At 42.2% G+C, this 21310-nt stretch overlaps 1 protein-coding gene across 1 annotated transcript in view; it reads left to right on the top strand.

Annotated features, from left to right (window-relative positions):
* st3gal1l3 (ST3 beta-galactoside alpha-2,3-sialyltransferase 1, like 3) overlaps nt 1-21310 on the top strand; it is a gene marked incomplete at both ends in the record, with an annotated part of 149949 nt that overhangs the window by 49068 nt on the left and 79571 nt on the right. The window lies entirely within an intron of this gene.

Genomic DNA, 21310 nt, shown 5'->3' with positions numbered 1-21310 from the left:
ACACACAAAAAAATAATAATTAACAACTCAGTATTCCATTTACACATGTCAAGTCAAGTCATCTTCATTTATATAGCGCTTTTAACAATGTAGATTGTTTCAAAGCAGCTTTACAGAGATAAGAGTATAATTTAAGGTAACAGAGATTGTTTTGGCTTTATAGCAGATTTAAGTTATTTTCCATCTAAAGTTAGTTTTGATTGATTTGCTTCCGTCGCAACGGTCATTTGTTATTAAATTAGGGGCCGCTAAGACGACACCATTCTCTCTACACAGACTTTAAACACGAACCTGTGAGAAACGCTGATGGCGTTCACATGCGCATTTAGAATGGGTTCTATAGTTATGTGCGTTTGAAAATACGCAGGTTTGGAATTCCCTACAAACCAAGCCTAAACAAAGTACTTGTCTTTCCTTATAAATTTTGATAAAGAATTTTATTTTATTTTGTTGCTTTGGGGTAGGAACGTGAAACGAATTTTCCCGACAACGCCTTTCTGTATAGTGGTAGAGGGATCCTCCATAGGGAGAGACTAGTTGGCACTTCAGCACTGCGTTGTCATCGGTCCAGGCGAAGGTCCTTCGTCAGATCTGGATACGGCCTGGATCCGGCAGGCTGCAGGAAAACCTCGGGATAAACACAGACACTAAAATTAGCGTAGATGCCATTCTTCTCATGATGTAACGAGTACATCAGGATTTATGGGAAGTGTTCCCGGTTCCGGCTGACCTAATCTATGCAGCCTAACATTAAATTATAGAAGTCTATAATGTATTATGTGAATGCTAGGTCAAAGAGATGTGTCTTTAATCTGGCTTTGAACTGACAGAGTGTGTCTGCTTCCCGGACAATGGTAGGAAGACTGTTCCAGAGTTTTGGTGCTAAATAGGAAAAGGATCTACCGCCAGCAGTCGATTTTGATATTCTAGGTATTAGTAACTGGCCGGAATTTTGAGATCGCAATAGACGTGACGGACTATAATGCGTTAAGAGCTCGCTCAAGTACTGCGGAGCTAAACCATTTAGTGCTTTGTACGTGATCAGCAATATTTTAAAATTTATGCGATGTTTAATAGGGAGCCAATGCAGTTTTGACAGAACTGGGCTAATATGGTCATACTTCCTGGTTCTAGTAAGAACTCGAGCTGCTGCGTTTTGAACCAGCTGTAGTTTGTTTATTAAGCGTGCAGGGCAACCACCCAGTAGAGCATTACAATAATCTAGCCTTGAGGTCATGAACGCATGAACTAATTGTTCCGCATTTGTCAATGAGAGCATATGGCGTAATTTAGATATATTGTTAAGATGGAAAAATGCAGTTTTACAGATACTAGACACGTGACTTTCAAATGAAAGATTGGTATCAAAGAGCACACCCAGGTTCCTAACCGACAACGAAGACTTAACAGAGCAGCCATCGAGTGTTAGACAGTATTCTAGGTTATTACGTTAGGAAGTTTTTTGTCCAATAATTAGAAACTCTGTTTTTTCAGAATTTAGAAGTAGGAAATTACGAGTCATCCAATTTTTTATATCCGCTATGCATTCCGTTAATTTTGTGAATTGGTAAGTTTCGTTAGGTTTTGAAGAAATATACAGCTGAGTATCGTCAGCATAACAAAGAAAGCTAATTCCATGTTTCCTAATGATATCTCCTAATGGTAGCATGTACAGAGTGAACAGCAGCGGTCCTAGTACTGAGCCTTGTGGTACGCCATACTGAACTTGTGATCGATGAGACATCTCATCATTTACTGCTAAAAACTGATAACGGTCAGATAAGTATGATTTAAACCATGCTAGTGCATTTCCCGTAATGCCAACATAATGTTCTAATCTATTTAAAAGAACGTTGTGGTCAATGGTGTCAAATGCAGCACTAAGATCGAGTAACACTAATAGAGAGATACAACCACGATCGGATGATAAGAGCAAATCATTTGTGACTCTAACGAGAGCTGTCTCGGTACTATGGTACGGTCTAAATCCGGACTGGAAATCCTCGCAGATATAATTTCTTTCAAGAAAGGAACACAGTTGTGAGGATACTGCCTTTTCTAGTATCTTTGACAGAAAAGGTAGATTCGAGATCGGCCTGTAATTGACTAATTCTGTAGGATCAAGTTGCGTTTTTTTAAGAAGCGGTTTAATCATAGCCAGCTTAAAGTTTTTTGGTACGTATCCTAGAGACAAAGATGAATTAATGATATTAAGAAGAGGATCTAGGACCTCTGGAAGCATCTCTTTCAGTAGCTTAGTCGGTATAGGGTCTAACATACATGTTGTCGATTTAGATGATTTAACGAGTTTAGTAAATTCTTCCTCTCCTATAGCAACGAATTAATCCAATTTTTCCTCAGGGAGACTACAATGCACTGCCTGATGCGATACTGTAGTGGGCGGTTGCATAGTTATAATCTTCTCCCTGATATTATCAATCTTATAAGTGAAGAAGTTCATAAAATCATTACTGCTGTGTTGCTTGGAAACTTCTGGGCTTGAAGCTTTATTTTTCGTTAGTTTAGCCACCGTTTCAAATAAATACCTAGGATTATGTTTATTTTCTTCTAATAGGGTTGAAAAATAAGCAGATCTAGCAGCTTTTAATGCCTCTCTGTAAGTAATTGAGCTCTCCTTCCATGAAATGCGAAATACCTCTAGTTTTGTTTTCTTCCAGTTGCGCTCCATTTTTCTGACTGCTCTCTTAAGGGCCCGAGTGTGCTCGTTGTACCACGGCGTTGGACTATTTTCTTTAATCTTCTTTAAGCGCAACGGAGCAACTGTGTCTAAAGTGCTGGAAAAGAGAGAGTTAAACGTTTCTGTTGTAATATCTAGTTCTTCTAAGCTATCTGGGATGCTGAGATGATGAAACTGATCAGGAAGATTATTAATAAAGCAATCTTTAGTAGCAGAAGTGATAGTTCTCACATATTTGAAACACGGAGTCGGCTTTGCAGCCTTGGCTAAATGCAAATTACACGAGACTAGGTAATGATCTGAGATGTCATCGCTCTGCTGCAGAATTTCAACGGCATCAACATCTATTCCGTGTGATAATATTAGATCTAGAGTATGATTACGACGATGAGTAGGTCCTGACACGTGTTGTCTAACTCCAATTGAATTTACAATGTCTTTAAATACCAATCCCAATGCATCTTTTTCATTATCGATGTGTATATTAAAATCACCAACAATTAGTACTTTATCTGCAGTCAATATTAATTCTGATAGAAAGTCCGCAAATTCTTTGATAAAGTCTGTATGGTGCCCTGGTGGCCTATATACAGTAGCCAGCACAAATTTCAAACGTGATTTATCGTTTACACTATTTATTTTTACATTAAGCACCAATGCTTCAAAAGAATTATATTTAAAACTTGATTTCTTAGTGGTTTTGAAACTATAACTATAAATTACAGCAACACCACTCCCTTTGCGTTTCAGACGAGGCTCATGTTTATAACAGTAATCTTGCGGGGTTGATTCATTTAAAGTAATGTAATCGTTTGGTTTTAGCAAGGTTTCTGTCAAACACAGCACATCTAGGTTATTATCTGAAATCATATCATTAACAACGAGTGCTTTTGAAGTAAGCGATCGAATATTCAGCAACCCAAGCTTTACCATTTGCTCATCTGTATTATAGCTGTTTTTTATTTGTTGAACATCAATTAAATTTTTAACCTTAGATGGGTTTAAACGTTTTTTGGATTTCCAAGTTCGGGGAACAGACACAGTCTCTATATGATGATAGCTAGGTGAAAGAGGCTCTATGTGATGTGATTTATCTGACCTTGGTGACGCGAGGCCGCTAGCAGACGATCGGTTTAGCCAGTCTGTCTGCTTCCTGACCTGAACCCCAGATTGTCATGTTTGAGCTCTAAGACTATGAGCCATATTATTAGAGAGAAGAGCAGCACCATTCCAGGAGGGATGAATACCATCTCTTTTCAACAGGTCAGGTTTGCCCCAAAAACTTTTCCAATTGTCTATGAATTCTATATTATTAAGCGGACACCACTTAGACAGCCAACCGTTAAGCGAACACAATCTACTAACTATCTCATCACTCCTGCGAACAGGAAGGGGGCCAGAGCAAATTACAGTCCTTGACATCGTACTTGCAAGTTCACACACCTCTTTAATATTAATTTTGGTGATCTCCGACTGGCGGAGTCGAACATCATTAGTGCCGACATGAATAATGATCTTAGAGAATTTACGATTAGCATTAGCCAGCACTTTTAAATTTGCTTTGATGTCAGGCGCTCTGGCTCCCGGCAAACATGTGACTATGGTGGTTGGTGTCTCTATTTTCACGTTCCGTGAAATAGAATCGCCAATAACTAGGGCACAATCAATCTCAGTGGGTGTTTCACTGAGCGGGGCAAATCGGTTTGTTATGGTAATCGGAACGGAAGAGTGGTTTTTAGATCCGCGACTAGAGCGATCCCTCACTGTCACCCATTTGCCCGGCTGCACAGGCTCTACTTCAGCCGGAACCGACTCATGTAAAGTGTTCACTATGCTATGCGCATCCAAAACATCTAAAGCACTAGCACTCTTACTATCCTCAATTAAAGTTTGGATGCGTGTTTCTAATTCTGAAATCTTCTCTGTCAACCTAACTGTCTCCTTACATTTATCACATATAAATCCTATATTGCCGACAGAGAAGTCTATGCTAAACATGTGACATGAAGTGCAGGTGACAATAACAGGACAAGACATTACTCACCGTGTTTGTTGAGTGATTCTTACTCACCTGAGCTTTTATGAACTCAAAGGCGCGGACGCGCGAGAGAAAAATAAATAAATAAAAATAGCTGAGCGCACGGGTGGCGCGTTAACAGGCTAGCGAATTACTAGCGTTTTGTGCTAGTAGTACTAATAACAGAAGCTAGCGATGTCAGGTTAATCTGAGATGTTGGGTAAAATGTAGTAGTATAAACAACTAGAAATGGTAGTAAATGATGGTTCAAAACAAAGAAATACAAGGCTAAGACGGAGCTTACAGCACCGAAGCAAAGAAACACACTCACAGCAGGCAGCGAGGCAGACAGGAGCAATCGATCGTAAGAATATGTTCCACTGAGACAATGCAAAACCTGACTATGATCTGGAAGCTGAGCAGGAAAGGCTAACAGTGAAGTTTTGAGCTGAGACGAGACACCTAACGTTAGGGGTGTAACTGTCTGTTCATCTGGATCAATGCAATTTTCATAACCAATGATCAAAAGTATCCTATGAAAAAGGCTACTATGATGACCCCAGGCCATCCAAAATGTAGATACATCAATTTCTTCATCAGAACACAAACATTCTATCAACTTTTATTTTATAAGCCTAATATATGCACATATATGCATTCTATAGCTACGTGTTGGCAAGCAGATGCAGCCAGAATATGCAATTTATCATGTGCCGTTCATATTCTAGTCTCATGTTCTTTCCTGTATCATCAACAAGTACAGTATTTACTGAATTCGTTTTCTTACCAGTCTTGAGATAGCCATGTTAACCCTTACGAAAATTAACTATGGTTTAACCACAAAGAAAAAAAGGAAAAAAAAAAAAACATGGTAGGCCTATTTGTATTTGTAGTATAACTGTGGTTATTAAAAATGGTAATAAAAATCCGCCAAAAACGTGGTTACTATAATTAAAACCGAGGATATTTTTTAAGAGAAGAGTTTTCAGCTTCCAGGCAGTGTTTCAAAATGTCCCGCCATTTAATAGATTGATTTACAGACAGATACTATCGCGTATTAACAAAGATTTTATACACAATTAAACGGACTTTGATATGTATAACAAGTCTACGAAAGCTTGTTTTAGGTCTTTTGAGATGTGGGTTCAACTGATCTTTCTTAAAACAGATGGAAAATGTAAAGACGCATGATGCATTTTCAGTATTTTGCCCTCCAGCTCTCGCCTGTTATGACAGAACATCATTTAAGAATGCTAACGTTAGCTTGAAAACTGTAAACGTAACACAAATGTAATATAAAATATCGTTCACATGTAACTTAGTATAATGAGACTCTTACCTCAGCCGGTGATCGGTTGGCATGATGTCCGCTGTGACGAACAAGGCTCACTGAAAAGGGCGTTATTTCCAAAGAATCCAAACGGACTGACTGACAACAGAGGTTACAGAACTCCTGCTCACGGCTGCTCGCCTCTTGACGAATACGATTGCTTTGAACCACTGTTGATCTCCCAATCCACTTCACGAGAGTAGACTGAATTCAAATCTCCCTCTTGCCCAAACTCGACTAATCAGCTAACGTTAACCGTTGTGGGCGGGAGTAAACAGCGGAAAAGTAATGGTGGCGAATTTGAATCTGCGTCATCGCGCGCACTCACACACACAAAGCCCTGAATGTGCAGCAACGGAGATTTGGAAAAATATTCATAAAATATACATGAAATTATGGGAGAATAAGACAATGAAATAATGATCAAAATGAGTATAAAATAAAATGTGAAATAAAAAATAATTCAATACAGGCCTACTGTAGCCTATGTAGGGTACTGCAGCCTATGTACAAATACTATTATTTAACCTTAAAAAAACTCACTTTAACCCCCACATGCTTAATAATCTGTAAGGAAAACATATTGAATAGATGCAGATTTCCGCAGTTATACCTTCTTAACTTTGTTTTCTAATTTCACAGAAAAAAATCTGTAAAATATTACCTAATAATTTCTGTAAAATGACACATAACTCTGTAAAAATACAGAAAAGTTCCTTTTAAAAAACGTAAAATTGATGTAAAACCAAAATACAAGCAATTACCTGCAAATTTAACAGTGGACCTTTAAATTACAGCAAATGCCTTTTATTTTACAGATATTTGCTATAATAATGACAAAACGGTAAAAATCTGTAAAAAAATACAGACAATTACCTGTAAAATTACCCTTTTTTTTTACAGTGTGTGCTGTAACGGACCTTATAGCATCACACAATGTTGCTGTATAGTTTTTAAACACTGATAATATTGCTCAGCTTAATGACAATGCATTTATCTCATGCTCTAGATAGAAAAAAGATACACAGGTATCCATGTTGTTTTGAAAATGTTTATTCCACGGAGTTCTTCACACAGTTTGAGAGAAGTATTTCGGATGTGGTCCACATCAGGTAGTCTCTGTCAAAACAGTGTTGTCTCAAATCCGTTTTGCAGATATGGGCCAGAGCAGTTTTTAGCCCTTTTTTAAATGCAGTTGGCTCAGATATGTGTAACAGATTCGGGCCACACCAGTGTAGCCTATGTGAAAACAGTGTCGGCTCAGATTCATATTGCAGATCTGGACCAAATCAGTGTCAGACACAGCTAATGTCTTTCAGTTACCTATGGGAAAAGTGATCTGGGCCAGATCTGTAAAATGATATAAATACTGAACTGATGGCAGTTAGAATGTTTAAGCTGAAACCTCTATCTGGCACGGATCTGGTTCACAATCAGAAAACGTCTCTAAGATAGAAACGAGGCAAGGGGCTTAAAACGGATCCAGGCCAAATGTAATTGCTATCTGGGTAGTGTTAGGAGTGGTGCTAATTATGTATGTTTTGTTTTAGTTAGTATAGTTTAGTTATAGCATCTCGTACGCTGAAGATGTTTATTTCTACCTCTTTCGTTGATAGTTAGTTTAGTTCTTTAACTTGGGTTAAAGTTTTTTTGTTGTTGTTATATTCAGTTTTTTTATTTAAGCACCACTCTCTTGCTCTTTCCTCTCCTCCCAGATTGTCTGTTGATCTGATTATTCTTGATACGTTGTACGAATTGTAAATATTCATTACTTTATTCCTTTATTCCTTTATTACTACTTCTCTTTATTGCAGTTGAAGAATTAAAGGTCCCGTTTTATGCCCCTTTTCACAAGATGTAAAATAAGTCTCTGATGTCCCCAGAGTGTGTATGTGAAGTTTGAGCTCAAAATACCCAACAGATCATTTTTTACAGCATGTTTAAATTGAAATTTTTTGGGGCTCAGAAAAACGACCTGTTTCAGTGTGTGCCCTTTAAATGCAAATGAGGTGCTGCTGGACGACACAGGGGGCGGAGCTTCATGAGCTCGCGCTCAGTCTGTCAGGAAAAATTCATCTCACGGAATGATGATAATATCAGAAACTCTCAGTAACGGCGTTCATTTCGAGTCGGACAATAATGCCTACAGAGTCAGAGTGCTGTATAGAGATGAAACAGGTATGGTTTAGTAGTTTAATTACGGTTATTATAACGTATTTGTCATCTGCTTGTAGGCTATGTATCCATTATTTATTAATAGCCTACAAGTCTGCTGTCTGAATGATGATCAAACATATACTGATGAGTATAATAAAGTTTATTGTACATCACACAAAAGATGAAGCGTCAGTTTTACTTCAGAAAATCACCGTAAGAGCTGAGTAAACACAGTAGCCTAAGTTATAAGAAGTGCGCAAGTAGCCAGTAGAGTTGAGGGAGCATTCCTGTGGGCGGAGGTTAGTCAAGAAACGGTTCTGGTGATGTCACTAATGCAGGAAGTAGAGGGGTGTAGTCCAATCGAGCCGTTTTTTGTAGTCAACTTCTGTTAAATAAAATATCTCGCTTGGCATTGAACTTTGAGCTTTATAATTTTACAGATATTATTTATGCTCTAACAGCAACATTACACACTAACTAAAGTTTGAAACATGGGATCACGCAGAACGGGACCTTTAAAACCTTTCAACTAAGTTATGGATTGTTGTTTGTTCCTTTTCAATTGCAGTTCCCGTTACTGTATAAACACGTATGCAAAACTTTTGTTACGTCTAATAATATTCCTAGACGAATAACATCTAAATAACGAGGGACGTAACAGGTACAGAGGGTGATTTTGGACACAGCCCTAGTCTTCCTCCAGCCCAGGAAATCATGGTCATCTGGTATATTCTCCAAAGGTTGCTGGCTCTCAGACCATTATACACCTGTCAGTAATACATCCAACTGGTTAGTTTATTTGCAGGTCCTCTGCCAGTCTTAAACCTCTCTTCGGATGTCAGCAGGAGTTTTTGGTCCCACTTTATATTAAGTGGCTTTAACTACTATGTACTAACATTGAAATTAATAACTTGATACAATGGACTTATTGTGTACATACATGTTTTTACATTGTACTTATATTTGAAAATACCAGCATGTAATTACAGCTGTAATTAATTTATTTGACCCTTCCCTTACACCTCAACCCACCCTTAAACCTACCCATATCACCACACCTGAATAACCTTACCGTATCCACCTCAATAGCAGCAAAAGTGTTTTACAATACAACATCAACTTTTTGATGTAAGTAGTACTTAAAGGCACAATATGTAACTTTTTTGCTTTAAAAATAGCAAAAATCACTATATCTACGTTATATATTTTTTTTAGTTGTGTACTTACATTATCCAGACTGTTTCCAACTACTTTCAAACCAGGAGAAATTTTAATTTAATTCGAAGACACGGCACGTTTCTTTATTTCCGTTTTGTCGCAGTCAATGGCGTCATATCCGCATTGTAAGATTAATAAGGGAATTAAGATCAATATAACTCAAAGGGGATTGAATTACAGGGAAGAACCGAATTATTATGCAAATTATTCAGAATTAATATTTAACACTTTATCAACTATTCGTCCACCGATAAGTTGAGATTAGGGTATTTTATCAATTCTGGACAGAATATTATCCCGTGGCCTACGGTAATAATATCATAAAGTTATGATAACTGATTAATATGAGCAAGGTAGCAAAATCTTTTTAGTTTAAGGCAGTAACTTGTAAGCACACAGCACAAGACGCTTGTATGTAAAATCAACCAAGACTTTATTGAACTACTCTAATACACACAAACTAAACTAACAAAAACACACAAACATTCATTCAAACAGTGACAGAGAGTGATGTTATTAACGGAGGGTGAATGGAGTCCCAAATGTCTAGCGTTAGACACTATTTCTTGACCGCAACCTGAGAGAATCAAACTACTAGCACTTCAATCTTAGTTCGTTTTCTTAATAAGATTTGCACCAGTTCACTTCAGCCAGAATTAGGAGAATTGTGTACTTGCGTTTAGATGCTCCTGAGCGCATGCGTTCCCTGTGACGAAGTTGCTGGAGAGGGAATCTCTTCGGCGCTGATTGGCTGGCAGTCGGTCGATGTGCGTTCTGAGGGACAGCACTCGATGGTGAGTGGTTGGTTGGCTTTGCCGGGTGGCGCTTCGTTCGCGGGATTTCCTGGATTGCGGGTTGCTATGCAACGGAGTTTCCTCTGAGTCTGGAGCGACTCTGAGAGGGGTTTCTTTGACGAAGTTCAACGAAGGATCTTACGGAAGAGTTGATGAGTTTTGCGTGAGCTCTTGGTGGTTTGAAGAGTATGTAAGCATACACGCTGGACGATGGAAAGGTCAGCAAGAGCAAAAGTCACTGCAAAAGCGAGGCACAAGGCAGGCAAGCAAGGCAAAAAGCAACTCATAGCTGCTTGTCATTGGGTTATAAGCGTGTCCATCTGACCCGTCCTTCCTAGTGCGACAGCCAATCAGATATTGTCTTGGGCGGGACCTACGCCCCGTTCTCCGGTTCTTGCATGTAATTAGCGTAAAGTCCACATGATCACATGTGCCCAAACTCCTGAGAGTTTAGTTAAACGCTTTAATAAGTAAACTTAATAGTTTAAATATGGTGCATCCTACACACATCTACTTTATATCAAAATTCTAGAAATCATTTACCCATCAAGTAGGTACCAAAATACATATACTTCCCATAGTTGAGGTGGGAGTAAATAAGGATTTAGCTGTGATAAGTGTTTAACACACAAAATTAACTTGAGTAATATAAAGCATACAGACTACAGAGAATACACATGTATGAGGCAACTTCTGGTGATTAGTTCCTATAGCTGAGGTAGAAAACCTTACAAATAGGCTGTAATGAAAGTTAAACACACAGAAATAACTCCACAGGTTACATAAAATATACATGATACTTAAGATATATGTGAGGTAAATACTGGTGATCAGTTCAGCTTATTGGAAGCAATTTTGAGACCGTTGTTTGTATTAAACAACGAGTGGGTTAATTTCAGTCTATTGGTTTTGGAGACAAAAAGTCTCTGGAATTTACAACTGCAGAAAGGGGGGTGTCCCCTGGTTGAGGGTTTCTGGTGATTCTGGGCCATAAGAATGCTTTAGCATCCTTCGTTTCCTGATAAGGCTGTGGATTTATGCATTGGGGTCACCACAGGGTTCTTGGCCATTTGGTCTTAAGTTTGTGGAACAAAGAGGAATCTTTTCCTGCTGTCCTGGCAACGCTGGTTTGAGATTAGACACACACAAAAAGGGGAAGGGGGGTGACATCTCCTTTAGCCATCTCGCCACCATGACTGTGTTTTATGACTTACTAATGGTTCACTAGGGAATCGTTCCGAACTGTGGAATGTGGTGTTGGTTTCATATGACATGGACTGTTCAAGGATAATCCTACATATTCCCCCTTTCGGTCGGTGATGTTCCAGGTGAGGACATCGGCGAGCGCTGGATAAAATAGGCAGAGAGAGAGAGACAACACATACAAACACAACACTCCATCACTTAGCTGAGTTCTGGTGCAAGATTTCGCTTTTGAGAATATTGTGGGCCTATGGCGCGACAGGTTAACAATTATGATGATGATGGTGGCTTTTCTTGATTACCCTAGTTTTGGTTGTGCGACGCACGGGTAGAGACGTAATCTCAATTAAATTGGTCGAGTTCTCAGATCGGGATCTGGTTCTGCTCGCTCGCATTGAGTCTTGTTCTACATCGGTTGCGAGAGTGCCATGACTGGTAGCTCACGGGACTCTGCAATCCACGTTTTTGCACAGTGGACGTAGTGAGTCAATCCTATCATCAGGCCCTATACCAAGTTTTTGTAGGTTTAAGATTGTTTAGGTGAGAGGAGTGGAGAGTGGAAGAGAAGGAAGGGAATAAAGAAAGTGAGCATTAGTAATGACTTCTAGCAATTGCTTCTTGTTAGTGGGGCAATCTCAAAAGAGTGGGTGCATATCATTTGACAACTCTGAGTAAGGTGTTTATGAAGACAATTGAGTGTTTCATTAAATGGGGTGTAGTGTGTGGAGTAATTGATCTGTGTCAGTCACTTTTGGTTTCCCCCTTTTCTTGTCTGTTGGAGCCCAAGTGCCCTTTTATCTGGTTTCGGTGGACCCAACGTAGGACTGGCTCGTTGCGCTTTTGGCTCATCCTGATTCGGTATGCGACAGGTGAGAGCTTGTCCACGATTTCATGGGGTCCTGTCCAGCGAGGCAGGAACTTCTTTGACAGGCGATGGGGACCCGATTGTTGTGACTGCACAAAACTGTAGTACCACACTTTGTCTCCGATGTTGAATTCTTGGTGAGAGGCCTTCTGGTCGTAATAGGCTTTGCGACCTTCTGCACTTTTCTGTAGTTGTTGTTGCGTAAAAGCAAAGGCGGTTCTTAGATGGCGATGCAACTCTTCAAGATACTGGTGGGTGGTATATGCCGTGACAAGGCTCATGTCACCTGGCTGGTAGAGCAGGTGGAGCGGCAGTGTCATTTGCCGTCCTGTCATTAGCTCAAAGGGTGGCACCCCGGTGGACTTGTTAGGAGTTGCTCTGATAGCCATTAGCACTAGCGGGAGCTTGATATCCCAATCCTTTTGGTTCGCAGACACATACTTCTTTAGCATGCTGACCACGGTTCGGTTGGAACGCTCCACTTGCCCAGAGGCGATAGGGTGGTGGCTGATATGAAGCTTGGCCTGTATGCCCAGGAGTTTCCAGACTTCCTGCATGATTTCGGCAGTGAAATGTGTTTCGCGGTCAGAGTTCACTCTCAGCGGCAGTCCAAATCTTGAAAAGATATGGTTCATTAGGAGGCAGGCCGTGGTTTGAGCTGTATCATTGGGAGCGGGAAGGCACTCTACCCATTTTGTGAATTCACAGACGACGGTGAGGAAATATTTGTTACCCCTTGTTGACCTTGGTAGGGGTCCGACCCAGTCGATTTGGAGGTCCGACCATGGGAAGGACATTCCTTTTCGCTGTAGTGGTGCTCTGTGGTTCGGGTTCGCAGGTTGGAATTGGCAACACACCAGGCACCCTTTTACATAATCTGCTACATCCTGCTGCACGTCCTTGGAGTGTCATCAGCCATGTGTCTATGCGAGCGTTGGTGACCACACCGTCTCTGATTCGCTGGCTGTTAAGGAAAGTTACAGGTTGGTGGCATGTCTCTATGATGACCTTTTGGGCACCAATGTAGTTTGAGAAACGTTGAATGGCCCACACCGTGCAGAGCAAAGCCTTTTCACAGTCTGAGTATTTGGACTCTGGTGGAAGCAGCGTCTTGCTAGCATAGGCGACCACTCGCTTATCTCTGTCGTGGAGCTGGTATAGGCCCGCACTGAGACATTGGCTGGAGAATCCAGCTTCCAGGTAAAATTCTTTCCCTGGGTCAGGGTAGGCCAGACATGGGGCAGAGCAGAGGCGTTGTTTTAGCTCACTCATGGCCTGGTCTTGAGCTTCTGACCACACAAATGGTTGGTCCTTCTTGAGAAGGGAAGTGAGTGGACGTGCAATGTCTGAGTAGTTCTCTATGAATTGTCGTGAGTAATTGCATACACCTAAGAAGCTGCGAAGTTCTGACACATTAGTGGGCGTTTTGATGTTCTGAATTGCTTGGGTGCGGCTCGACTGTGGCTCGATACCTTGAGGTCCGATGCGCAAGCCCACATAGTTTACTTTGGTTTTACACCACTGTCCTTTGTGGAGAGCAATCTTTGCACCTGCATTTGTTAGTTGGTTCAGAACATGATCTATCTCCTTCAGATGATCAGCGACATTGGTACTCTTCATGAGTACATCATCCACGTAGATAAGGTTGCCTCTGGTTCGTGCATCAGGGCATGCTTTGTTGAGGAAGATATTGAATTCTGCTGGTGAATTGGCATACCCGAAGGGGCACCGGGTGAAGGTGTATTGTCGGTTCCCAAAGGTGAATGCCAGTTTGTGTTGGTCCTCTGGGTGTACAGGAATTGTCCAGAATCCTGAAGCGACGTCCAGAGTTGAAAGAATTGTTGCACCTTTGATTTTTGGAATTTCTTGGTCTAGCTGTGTCATGGGCCATCGTGATAAGGGCACCTGTTGGTTCAACTTACGATAGTCTATGGTGGGCCTCCATTTGCCGTTGGGTTTCAGGACTGGCCAGATGGGGGCTGAGTAGGTGCTGTTGCAATGACGGATGACTCCGTTTTTCAACATTGAGTCAATGATTTCCTGCACGGGCTCATATGATGCAATGGGAATTTTGTACTGCCGTACAAAAGTTGGTGGCGCACTTGGGTGCGTCGGTATGCGTACCGTGTGGATGTTGGTGAGTCCACAGTCCAAAGAGTCTTTTGCAAAGGAGTCTTTGTACTTATACAGGACTTTGTGAAGTCCCTGTCGGTCAGTGTCATTGTGGAGGGCGTCTGCCTCGTTCAGAATTTGTTGGAGCTGAGCGTTGAACCCTGCATACGACTCTTCCACCGTAGGGTCGTCGGAGAGGCCCTTGACTGTGGGGATTACCAGTTCGTTTGGTTCTGTCACAGGTTGTGTTGAGATGGTGTACACAGCGAGGTGTGCGTCATCCGTAAGTTCTGATCTGCAGACGTTTTCTTGGGAAACTGGCAGGATGGAGGTGATGGCAATGGTTTTGAGGGGTGCTGTGAAAACTCTGTGGTCAATGCTTTCTTCTGGCAGTAAGTGGGCTGGTATGGGGCCTATGACAGGTACAGAGAGCTCAAAGTCATGGAATGTTTGGCTGATGAGCCATCCGAGGTGACTTGCTCTGGGGATCTTGATGTCGTTGGCGGTACAGTTGTTGAACAGTACATACACAGCACGAGATGACACTTCCATGAGAGGTGTGGCTTCTAGAGTCAGTCCCAGTTTTAAGCAGTTACGGGAAGGCTCAAAGAAGCCCAGATTGTGGTTGAGGTTTTGGCCAGGTCGCATGTTAAGGCGGACACTGACACTCTTGGTGTAGGCAGGTATTGTGACCTCCTGTTCATTGGTCGTGGCACATACTTCTGGTATGGTTTGCCCAGATTGGAGATTCTTGAGGTTGACTGAAGTGCTTATTTGGCGAGACAAGGGAGCCCATATAGCTTCGTTCAAAGTGTCCACGTAGGCATTGAGTCTGACCATAATGTCTGCTCCGATGTAGATATCGTGTGGCAGGTCGGGGACAACGAGGAAGTAGTGACTTAGGTGTCTGTCGTTCCAGCGCATGTCTAAGGCACAGACAGTCTTAGAGGTAATCATGGTTAAGGAGCATGGATTCAAGGGGAAGCGGTTATGCTTGGTGGCATGTGGCAGTTCAGGTTTGTCTTTCTTTAAGGCTCTGAAGAGCTTCAGGCTGATGGCTGAGTTTTCGGCCCATAGGGCTAGCACAGAGTCAGGTGCTGTCATGCCTTGAATGTCTATAGCTGTCATCAGTTGAAAGCCATTTGAGCCTGGTTCTGTGGTTTTGAATGCGCACAGAAGAGAAGTTTGACTCTTGCCATGTGGCACCAAGTTTGAGACTTGCTTTTGTCTTGGGCTTGAGTTTTCGCTCAATGAGCTGGAGCCAGTGTCTGTGACTTGACACTGCGCTTCTGTGGAGCATTGTGAGTGAAAGGGAAGGGGTTCCCGAACTTGGGCCCATATCTTTAGGTGCTTAAAGTCTATTAAGGGCTCAAAGCGATTCAGAAGGTCTTTGCCAATGAGAAGAGGATATGTGTCCAACGGCGAGATGTACACAGGGTGTATAAGGCTCATTGGTCCGACGGTCAGGTGGATTGGGGCCACCTGCTCCAACCGCAGTCCCGTGTGGGAATAGGCTTGAACATTGAGTGCACACTTTTGAAGTCTGAGAGTTCCACTGGTTCTTTTGGTTCTTTCTTGAATTTCTTCTAAGAGCTGAGTGGACATTAGGGTGATGTCGGCTCCCGTGTCTACTAGGGCCTCTAGTTTGACATGGTGTTCTAGTGTGATGGAGAGGTAGAACTTCCTTGCCACACCTTTCTCGATGAGGTCACCCAGAAGTTGAGGAACTGGAGTTTGGGTTGAGACGGGTAGAGTGTTGTGGTTTGTTTGCTGTTGCTCGCAGGGGTGACAGACAACCAAGATGGCGCTTTCTGGTACTTGAGTGGTTCCATCCTCCTCTGGTTCTTGGAGGTTTCTGTGGTCTGAGTTGACGTGTCGGATCAGGTTCTGAATCTGTTGCTAGGCATTCAGGTCCAGTCTCTTGTTTCCTTGACAATGGTGTTATGGCAGCGTTACTTGTCGTGTTTTGAGGGTGGTGAATGTGAGAGAGGTGGTTATTGCTCTGGCTGATGTGTACCAGGTGGTCACTGTTCCCTTGCTTCGCCTCTAGTCATGCTGAGTCTGACTTGTCTTTCTTTTCCCATTTCCTGTCCTCTTCATTGCGTTTGAAGAATTCTTTCATGAACATCTGCATCATTTCTTGTGAACTGATACCTGGTGCAGTCTGTTGTTCTTGTGTGGACTCAGTGTGGGGTTGGTCTGATTGATGCCTGGGTGGATTTCGTCGTCGACCCCTTGGGCTAGTTGTTCCTGGGGGCATGTGTCGCTTTCCTTTAGACGTCCAGTTAGCCTCCCATAAACCTTTTCCTCTTGAGTTTCCATATGACCGTGTCTGGTTCCATGAATTATCCCAGCGGTTTTCGTGCGGCCATGTCTGGTCCCATGATTTCTCCCAGTGGTGTCCAGACGTGTGTGGCGGGTCTTGTTGCTTGTGCCAGTGATTGTTTGGTTGTTTTGGTCTGACACTGACATAAGAGTCCCGTTCTTTTCTGAAAGAGGATTGTCTCTGTTCTTTAGATGGCAGCTTGGTGCTTTCGTGATGCTGGGTGCCCTCTAGGGCTAATCCTTGATGTTGAGTATTGAAATCACAAACTGCTGGTGGTTTGGTTCCCTTTTCTGAGGCCATCTTTTGTTTGCCATAGGCTTTGTGGGCCAAATCCCTCAACTGTTGTGTAGTCATTGTGCGAGGACAGGCCATGACGCCTAGGTGGTGGCTTACTCCAGGGTGGAGGTTTCTCAGAAAGAGGGTTTTGAAGTTCACGTCCTCTTCCATGTCAGGTTCATTACGTGCACCAAAATACGCTCGTCTGAGTCTGTTGTAAAAGGCTTGGGGTGTCTCATGACGGCCTTGTTTGGTTTCTAGGGCGGCCACCAGTCCTTGGTCTGCCTCTGGGTCTGCAAATTCTTTAATTAGGGCTTCTCGGAGGAGGTGGAAGTCTGACTTGGTGTGGGTAGGCTGTCTATCCAAGAAACTTCGCACCTCAGGACTGGATGTTGTTCGAAGCAAATAAAGTCTGTCTCTGTCTGTCACGTTGGATCTCATTTCCAAGTGGAATTCAATATCTTGCAGGTAGGCCTGGACATCTTGACTTCCTGCCACATTTGGGTTGAATTTGTTGATGTTCCTGGCCAGTTTGTCAAGGTCCTTTAGTTCCAGGCCATGTGCAGCTTCGTAGTCGGTTCGGAGAGGCCCCCTTCTCTTGTCAGCAGGGTAGCGCTCCTCCATGACAGCTGGATAGGGCTTTGGTGGTGATTCCTCACCTTTTCTTTGATGTGGCAGTCCCAGGATAGGGGACGCAGCTCTGCTGGGCAGGTGTGAGACCAGAGGACGCCTTGTCCTGGTTGGCTCAGGGTGCAGCTCATACGCATGCTTGAGTTCCTCTCTGATTGAGTCGGATTCTTCTTTTACATAGTCGAGCTGTTGAGTCAAGTCGCTGATCTGATTTCGTGACCTTTCAAGATGGTTTTCAAGGGCCTTTATTCGGCTGTTCTTGTCTCTGAAGTCAGCCTTGGCTTTTTCCAGTAGCTGCTCTGCATACTGTAACTTGTTGGCCAGATCATCTTGGGCAGCCCTAGCTTGTTCTAATTCTCTGTTGGTGGTTGTCAATGTTTCTTGAAGCCTTTCGATTTCCTCTTTGGCGCCTGGCTCCACCTCGTCGGACCCTTCCTGTTGGTCCTGTGCTTCCAGTTCTAACTGCTTGATGCGTTGTTTTGCACGAGTCAGCTCCTCCTGGAGGTGAGCTTCTTGCTCATCACTCAGCTTGAGTGAGGCTATCAGCGTGTGACTCAGGGAGCCAGTGATCTTTGCTATCTCTTTGTGGTTGTAGCTGCGAGTTGGATCCTGTGCTGTGATGTCAGAGATGTTGGCATCCAGTTGTTCTTGCGTGTGCTGTCGTAGGTTGTTGGCAGCCTGGGGCAAGAAGTTGCATGTCATGATACTTAACCAGTTCTCTAAGTCTTCCCAGTGGGTGGTGTGATCATCAGTGCGAGACATGTTGGCACAAGGTAGGGAAACCTGGAAAAGAGACTGGCACAGATCTGTGAAAGTGTGTGTGAGCTAAGTATGTGATGGGTGGTTAAGTGTGGTTTGCTGGAACTGTGGGCCTCCGTTGACGTGTACTGCTACTTGTAGTCTCTGTGGGAGAAAAGAGTGCATACAACTTTGGAGGATACAGCTGAGCGGAGGGAGAGTGAGCAAAGACCAGACAAAGCAAGGTAGTACTCAAAGACAGTAGATAGCAATCAGGGCTGTGAAACAAAGAACTAAAACTAAAATAATAGTAATATTCTCAAGGAAGGGAAGATTTTTTTTTTTGTAAATAATTCAATAGAGATACTTCAATGAAGGTCAAATTGAAAGGTACCTGGAATCTCTTAATTCTGTGTATTATTGTTGTTATAACTTCCTCTTGGTAGAAAGAAAGTGTTAACGACAATAATCGTGCTCCTTCTTATAGGATCGACACCATACACCTGTTACGTGCTCTCTTTTTTTTTTTTGGAATGCGTTAAGTGAGCGGTAGTCGTTTATTGTTCCTCCTATCAATTTATTTATTAATTTATTTACTTATTCAGCAATTTATTCGACTGTGTAGGATGCCAAAAATGTAGGGTAGCGTGCAGTGCAAGGAGGGTGAATTCACACGACTGTTAAAACTGAACAGAATGTTTGCAAACCATTTCTTTTGAAAACGTCCTGTAATTACTGATTGATTCTCACAGGTTCAGTTCCAGAAATATCATGGGTAAGAGAGAGTATAGAGGGATACAAACTGTCACTTTTGAGTGATTTATGACCCTCTAAGCCACGCCCCCTTTTTTGACCGTGGGAATTTCCCACGCTAGCTCCTCCCACTTATGGGCTGTACGTACACCATGGGAAAATCGGACTTGTGGCACGCCTCCTTATGGGTTGAACATCTGAAGCGTGGGAAAATTTCCCACGCACAGTAGTTCTAAACAGTGTATATTAAAACTTTTTTAAGAAATAAAGACATAGTCAGAGTGTGAGATCAGTGTTGTTGTTTTTTTATTAAAGAAGACATATGTACATTTAAAACAACAGAGGTATAAGTTAAAATTATATTTTTCTCTAAAAAGAGTTATTAAAAATTTAGTTAAAGCATTAAAACATTAAAACAACTTTTCTTTTTTTCCATTTACAAAAAGATCGTTTTAAAAATGTTGACTTGTAAGCATTTAACTTTCACATAGTATTTTGTAAAACTTTTACATAAAACACAAACATTGTTAAAAACCCTTGCATTTTTACATACCCGATTGTTAAAGGACTCAGAGTTTAAAGATACATAAGTATTTTCCTTGTGGTGGAGCAAAGTGGAAAACGTCCAATCACTCCAGAGATCAGTCAGGACTGAAAGTTTCTGAAGGTAGCAGAGAGACACAGTCAGACTCCGCCTCTACCCCACCCACAACATATGTCACCGTGGGAAAAATACCCCCACCCCTTAGAGCTCAGCTTCATCTCCCAAATAGAAAACACGACCGGTCACTTCAGAGCCCAAGCTGGAAATGACCAAAGAATCAGGATGCAACGGCTCGAAGAGACCACACCCCTAACACACCCCTCTCAAAACTGAGTGGCCAATTTCAATTTAAGGGCGTGTGTAAAAAAAAAAAATGACATCACGTGGGAATCCCCCTCGCACAGCGTCACAGTCACATGAGATGTTTAAAAAGGAGCGCAAACATGACAAGAGATACTTGTGATTTTATAAAACAAATCTGCAATGGCAACGGCTGCACCCCCAAAAACACCTGAGAGAAGGATTACCGATGCTCTGGAGGATCTGACTTTAGCTCCGCGAAAAAAACGGGAAATCCACGGACCTTGTTTAACGCGATTTCTTCACGAGCCGGCAGATTCTGTGGAATATACGTTTCACTTGTCTGAAGGACGTGCGTGTACGTATGTTTATGACAAAATCAACAGGGAAGTCCGGTTGGTTAACGTGGATAACATTGAGAGATTCACCGCAAAATCAACGGACGACCCGGATTTGTTATTCACAGAAAGGGATTGGGTTTTATTTTACACGAAAGTATGGAGAGATTTGAATGAAGGGATGGATACCCCTCTTTTTATCGGTGAGTGGAATGGATTAACCATGGGTACAAGATACCGGATTTTAGCTGACCAGGTTAACAAATTTCCAGACGATTTTATCTATATACTTTGTAGTGACATGGGCAAGAAAGCGGAATTCACGTGGCCAATATGTGAAAAAGATCATTTAGAATTATATGATCTGAAATTCATGTTCCAATGGAAGGATCTACCTGTGATGGCTGAGATTTTTTCCAAGATCAATCAGTTTTTCCAGTGGACCAACGCGTACGATCGCTATTCTAACATTAAAGTGAAACTTTTCCACCCCGAGTGGGCGGTCCCCGAGAGACGAGGATCTTTTATAACTCCGCCCACTCTCTACAAACATTAAAAGGCGGCCTCTTGAAAAGCTTACCTCATTCACGCACCATGGATCAGGATACTAGCTCTCCTCCTTCTTCATCATCATCTCAACTGCTTGGATCTACTGATGGATTTACAACTAATGGATTAATGACTATGGCAAATGGATTACCTCAGAAAAGCATCGATTGGATAAATAATTTCTGTACTGAACTTGGTTATCACAATCTGGCTTTCCTCACAAACTACGGAGTTTCAACACCTGCCGTAAACGCTGAGACCCCAGACACAACCGTCGATGAGACGGACGGATGCTTGGGGGAGACAGGCCACCGGATCATCAAGGCTATTTTGGCTGTGATTTTAGAATTTTTGCTGGATAAACAGATGAAAAAAGAATGTCCCGGATGCACCGTAGATCATCCATCTCAGACTAGACACAGCTGCTTGTATGAACCCTCTGCTTATTATTTTTTCGGATGT

The sequence above is a fragment of the Scardinius erythrophthalmus genome (genome assembly GCF_964197995.2).
Source record: "Scardinius erythrophthalmus genome assembly, chromosome: 10".
Lineage (NCBI taxonomy): Eukaryota > Metazoa > Chordata > Actinopteri > Cypriniformes > Leuciscidae > Scardinius > Scardinius erythrophthalmus.
This window is presented reverse-complemented; position numbering and strand designations above follow the sequence as displayed.